This window comes from Solanum lycopersicum, chromosome 3 (genome assembly GCF_036512215.1).
Source record: "Solanum lycopersicum chromosome 3, SLM_r2.1".
Taxonomy (NCBI): Eukaryota; Viridiplantae; Streptophyta; class Magnoliopsida; order Solanales; family Solanaceae; genus Solanum; species Solanum lycopersicum.
Window position 1 is genome coordinate 64,347,925 of NC_090802.1, and position 6,935 is coordinate 64,354,859.

Here is a 6,935-nt window from a genome sequence, read left to right on the forward strand (position 1 = left end):
CCTATCATAAAGAAAAAGATGTGTAATCTAATTATTGGAATTTGTTTTTTCTTTGACAAACTAATGTGGAGATTTTTTATTAAGTGCTTTTCGTTTATTTTAAATTTTTTAATAACAAAAACGATTCATGTTTAATTTTATAAATTTAAAAAGTATTTTTGAATTCTTATTGAACATCGATACCTTCTCCCTTTTAAATTCCTATCAAAATGATGTTCCAAACAACCAAAATAAATTATCTTTTGAATACATAGGCACACTGGCTGTTCTTTTAAAATTATAAAAAAAATAAAAATGATTACTATGATAAGAGTTGAAAAAAAATAAGTTTTATAAGTATTATTTTAAAAAAAAATCATCTTTCAACACACTCATCGATTTTAATAGTAAGGGCTTTTCATTTACATTTTCTAAATTTTTGTGAAAATTAATCGTTTGACTAATTAATTGAAAAGGTACTTATAAGATAATTAACATTGGACCAGAACTTTTAACAAGTATTTACTCAAAAATATATTTATTTTTAGGAAAGAAGTAATTTTTTAGCTTCAAAAAGCACATTTTTCCTTCCAAAAAGTTAGTCAAAACATTCCACTTTGTATACACGAACATTTTTTAAAAATTTAGACAGAGAAAATTAAAAACACATTTGACTAAATATGAGATTTAATAATTATAACAACAAATTTGCTTTAAAGCAATTTTCAAAGTAAGAAGTTATTTTTTGCCTTTTTGATTCAAATTCATTTTTCTATTTTGATTTACATAATATATATATTTTTTAATTTTAAAACAAATCGCTGCACTTGCAGCGATTTACACAATATATTCTTTTTAATTTCAAAACAAATCTCTGCACTTGCAGTGATTTAAATAATATTTTTTTTATTTTAAAAAAAAAATCGCTGCAAGTGCAGTGATTTGACCAAAGCATATTAAAAGTATTATTACCAAAGCATTTTTAATATTGTGGTATTAGTATTATGTAATATTTAATATTAAAATTATACTTTGGTCTATTTTTTTGTTTTTAATTTACATAATATTTACATAATGTTTTTAATATGCTTTGGTCATAATATGCAAAGTGCAACGATTTTCTTTAAAATTAAAAAAAGAAATATTATGTAAATCGCTGTAAGTGCAATGATTTGTTTTAAAATTTTTAAAAAATATATATCACGTAAATCGTTGTAATTGTAGTGATTTATTTTAATTTTTTTTTAAAAAATGCAAATGTACAAATCGCTGCTTTCAAAAACACGGCGGACAAAATCGTTGCTTCCTCAACGATTTTATCGTTTTGGTAAAAAAATATTTTCATATACAGTTTTGAAAATTTTGTTAACATTTTACAACCTTTAGGCTCCGGACTCCGTTTAAATACATCAAAATTTTGATGCTTTAAACCCCATAAAAAGCTACAATGAAAAAGAGTACTTCCAACGAAATTCAAATGAAATGAGAAATCAAATTGGTCACCCAATTTTAGCGTACGAACTCCAAGATTATCATCTTTAGATTGACAATGAATTTTGACTAACTCTGTATTTTGAGGGAGGCCACTCACAAAACGAAGAATATATTTTGAATTTAAAATAATAGCATTTGTTATTTGAATAACATTGACGAGTAATAAAACTAATAATGTGAGTAGAATTTTTGAGTAAGGGTAATAAGCCTTAGTGTTTTATGAAGAGTTAAAATGAAACAAGATTGAGTTGAAGTGTCATAATGAAATTTATCGGCAAGCTAAAAGGGCAATATAGTCTTTTCATGTTTGATTGTGTGCTTTAAATATGTTGCATTTTATGACTTAATGAATGTATTTTTTTAATGTTGGACTAAAAAATGCTAAATGTTGCATCTTTCCAATTTTTGGGCCCATCTCTTAATTTTGCTTAGAGTTTTACGTATACAAATTTTGTTAAATTGTTCAATTTTTGTACACGTCACAAAGCAAAAAAGTAATATATATTAGGCTCGTACTGATACAAGATTCTATATTTAGGAATTACCATAGAAATGTAATACATCCTTTTTTTTTTATAACCATGGATAGAGAAATTTAAAGTCATCGGGTGAAGGATTAGAACCAAGAGCTAAGTAAATGCCAGAATCCTTCATCAACCATGTGCAATAGCCATTTTCGAAAGGCTTAACACTTCCACAAAAGCTATGCCATGGTTTAAAGACATCGAAATTATTATGCTTTAAACCCCATAAAAAGCTACAATGATAAAGAGTACTTCCAAGTAAATTCATATGGAATGAGAAATCAAATTCGTCACCCGGATTTAGTATACGGTTTCCAATATCATCATCTTTAGATTGACAATGAACTTGGACTAAATGTGTATATTGAGGAAGGTCACTCACAAAACGAAGGGTATATTTTGGATTTAAAGTAATAGCATTTGTTATTTGCATAACGTTAACAAGTGATAAAATAAATAACGAAAGTAGAATTTTTGAATAAGAGTTATAAGCCATTTTGAGAGACACAATGTTTCATGAATGCAAATGAAAATTGGTTCGCGCTATTTATAAGATTTGAACAATATTAGAATTTGTTTGACTTTGAATTTTGATATTTTTGGAAATTGAGTTAATTTGGATCTTTCCAATTATTATTTTTTAACAGAATTATAAATAACCTACCTTTGACTAGTAAAATTATTTGAATTTGTCTTTGTCATCAAAGAAGGAAACGTTTTGATTTTCATTTTTTATTTTTTTATGAGAAATATTTATAATTGACTAATCATTTTAAAAAGTACTTATGAGATGATTAGAGCAAAAGCTTTTACACAAGTGCTTATGTATTTGCTCAAATATAGTTTCTATTTTAGGAAAATTAATAAATTTTTAGCTCCAGAAAAATAGCTTTCCCTACTTTTCAAATACACATATTTTCTTCTAAAAATTAGTCAAACATCTCACTTTTTTTTAAATATAAACATTTTTAGAAATTTACAAAAGGAAAAGAAAAAATGTCTTTGATCTAACAAAATATTGAACAAATATGCTATAATAATAAATTACTTTTTACTTATTTGATCAAATATGCTATCTTCAAATAAATGAATTTTGAAATAGATGAAGACCTCACAACATAGTCATTTTGGAATTGATAAAGTGTTTGTAATTTGCTTTTATTTATTCATTTTATATTTTGAAAAGATTTACGAAATAATATCTAATATAAATATTTTATCACAATATTATATTAATTGATTATGTATTTTGAGATAATTATTCTTTGAACAAAGCTTTTAATAAATACAATGTATTTGCTTTAAAATACTTTTCATTTTTTGGAAAAAAATTATTTCTTATATTGAATATAGCTAATTAATTAATATTCTTATATTGTTTAAGGATGTTATATAATTGATATCATTAATGTAAACGTTGAGTTCATGTATCTGGTGATATGCAGAATCATTCGATTGAATATTTTTGTCTAATATAAGTTGAATAATTATAATAAATTGAAATTTTTATATTTATATACGGTATATGAAAAATAGAGTAAGTTAAAATGAAACAATATTAAGTTGGGGCGTCAAAATGAATTTTATTAGCAAGTTAAAGAGATTGTTATGTGTTTGACCAAAAATATAATATATGTAAAAGTGAAATCGCATTTTGAATGACATGCCTGCTTTTCGACTAAGGGCAATATAGTCCTTTCATGTTTGATTGTGTGCTTTAAATACGTTTCATTTTATGGCTTTATGAATGCACTTTTTATTGTTGGACTAAAATATCAATCATTATTTTAATGGAAAAGGATCAAAATCGTCTTTAAACTATATGAAATAGATCAATATCCTTCGCTACATTTTGGGATCAAAAATGTCATTGTTGTTATTCTAAGAGATCACATATACCTTCAAGAGTTAACACCCCCCATATTTTTATTGACTTGGCAAGCCACGTGGGACTAGTTCTTCCATCTAAGCATTGTCAACTAGAATTCACTCAAAAGAACTAGACCTTTAGCGGCGACAATAGTCGCCACAAGCCCAAAAAATCGTCACTAAAGGTTTTTAACATTAAATTTTAATTTTGTGTTTTTTTCTTCATTGTTTTTTAAAAAACAAAAATGATATCGATTAAGTAGGAGTTTGAAGACACTGTATGTCTTATTTTTATGTTTTATGTAAATGTATAAAATGTACAATGATGCATTATATAGTACGAGATGTGAATCGAAAAGTAATTTTTATGATTTTTCGTAATAATATTCGATGTTTTTAATATTCATATTGCAAGTTATTTATTTTAGAAAATTAGTTTGCAATCGAAAATTAATTATCACATTATTTTGTTGAAAAAATTGGTTTTACTAGTGAATGGTTGTTGAAGCCTTAGTCGTCACTAAAAATCACTCATAACCTTTAATGACTTAGTTTGGGATTTTGTGGCAACTTTGTCGCCACTTAATGTCAAGTTCTTTTGTAGTGAATCTTAGGTGACAACGCTTAGATGGTGAGATTAGTCCCATGTGACATGCTACGTCACTAAGAAACTAGAGTATTAACTCTTGAAGGTATTTGTGATTTCTTAGGATAACATCGAAAATATTTTTAATCCAAAAATATAATAAAGAATATAAATAATTTATTTCATATGATTCAAAGACAATTTTAACCATTTTCTATTATTTTAATGCTAAATGTCACTAAGAGTTTTCTTGTGCCCTCATTTGCTGTTCAATCTTTATTTTTTAATTAGTAGCAGTGTTTTATTTATATTACTTCCACTTTTCCCTTATAAAGACTATTTATACAAGTGATTCTCTAATTCAAATGAGTTTGGTAATTCACTTTTTCAAAATTCATTTTGCATATGAAAATTACATTAAAATACTTTAAACTACAATAATCAATTGCTTAATATTTTTACTACCTTTTAAAGATTATTTATACAAGCACTTCTTCTCTAATTCAAATAACAATTGAAAATATTTTAAAATCATATAAAAAATTTGATTGATTCTTCTAATTCCAGTTGAGCCACATAAATTAAAACAGAACAAGTAACATATATTATTTGAAAATGAATTAAAAAGTATTATTAAATGCATACAAATCTTGTTGATTCTCCAATTTTGTACACAATCACATTAATTGAAAGAAAATATTAACTTGTGCTGAAACAAGATCCTACATTTAGTAATTACATAGAAATGTACTACATCTCTTTCTTCTTCTTTTTTTTTTATAACCAAGGATATATAAATTTGAAATCATCTGGTGAAGGATCAGAACCAAGAGCTAAGTAAATACCAGAATCTTTTATCAACCATATGCAATAGCCATTCTCGAAAAGCTTTTCAGTTCCGCAAACACTATTATGTGGTCTAAAGACATCAAAATTTTGATGTTTTAAACCCCATAAAAAGCTACAATGATAAAGAGTAGTTCCAAAGAAATTCATACGAAATGAAAACTCAAAATTGTCACCCCGTTTTAGTGTTCGATCTCCAATATCATCGTCTTTAGATTGACAATGAATTCTGATTGAATCTGTATTTTGAGGGAGACCACTCACAAAACGAAGGGTATATTTTGGATTTAAACTGAAAGCATTTGTAATTTGCATAACATTGACGAGTGATAAAAATAAATAATAGAAGTAAAATATTTGAGTGAGTCATTTCTGAGAGACAAAATGTTTCATGAATGCAAATGAAAATTGGTTGGCTCTACTTTTAGAAGATGATAACATAATGAATTTAAACAATATTGAAGTTTTGAGTTTTGATATTTTTGGAAATTGAGTTAATTTTAATCTTTCTAATTATTTTTTCAAAAATAGTGTAAGCTATTTTGACTAGTAAAATTATTTGCATTGGAATTTGACATCAAAGAATGAATATTTTTCTTGATAAATCATGTGGAGACTCTACTATAATATCAAGTGTTTTTTTTATTCTTTCCTTTTTCTTTATAATATAATCATTATTTAATATTTATAAAAGGAAAAGAAACAATGTCTTTGATACCATAATAAATTGATCAAATATGCTATAATATGAAATATTCTTTCTATTATTTGAGATTGTATTTAATATGTATTTAATATTTTGTTTGGATCATTGTTATTCATTATTTTATAATGTATTACATTGTACTTTATTGTACTGTATTGTATGGTAGATACAATGTTTGGTTAGATTATATTGTTTGTTGTTGTTTAGTAACATTTTAATTGTTTGATTTGGTTGTATCGTACTGTATTGTAATTTATAAATTTACTTAAATATCATTAATTATTCTAGGGTAGGAGGTTTGACTAGGTTTAAATAATTAAGGTAAAAGGTAAAATAATATTTTGAAATATTATATAAAGATATAATTGAAAAAAAAGAAGGAAACAATGGAAACACACCAAATTAGTTGTTCAATAAAATAGGGGTTTCTATTGTTTCTAACAATGAAATTTAAAAATACAGTACAATACATTTTAAGTAACAATCAAAACAAATATTATGGGTATAGTAATGATACAATATAATACAATGAATAACAATAATCCAAACATAGTGTAAGAATACTCCTATATATTTTAAGGGTACTTATATATGTCTATAAAATTTCAAAACTACCTTCAAATAAATAAATTATGAAATAGATGAAGTGTTTTTTTAACATTTCATATTTTGAATAGTCATTAAAAAGTATTGATTAATATAAATATTTTATCATGATATTCATATCAATTAATGTTTAACATCACATTTTTAAAAAAATTTATATTTTAAATATGTCTAAAATAATAAACAAAAATATTTTAAAAATAATAAACAGGTAAAAATAAATCAGGAGTATTCACATGCAAGTAATATACTATATACATTTAAGTTTATCATATTCAACAATTAGTTATAAAATATTACTGTCCACATCATTGCCAACTTGCCA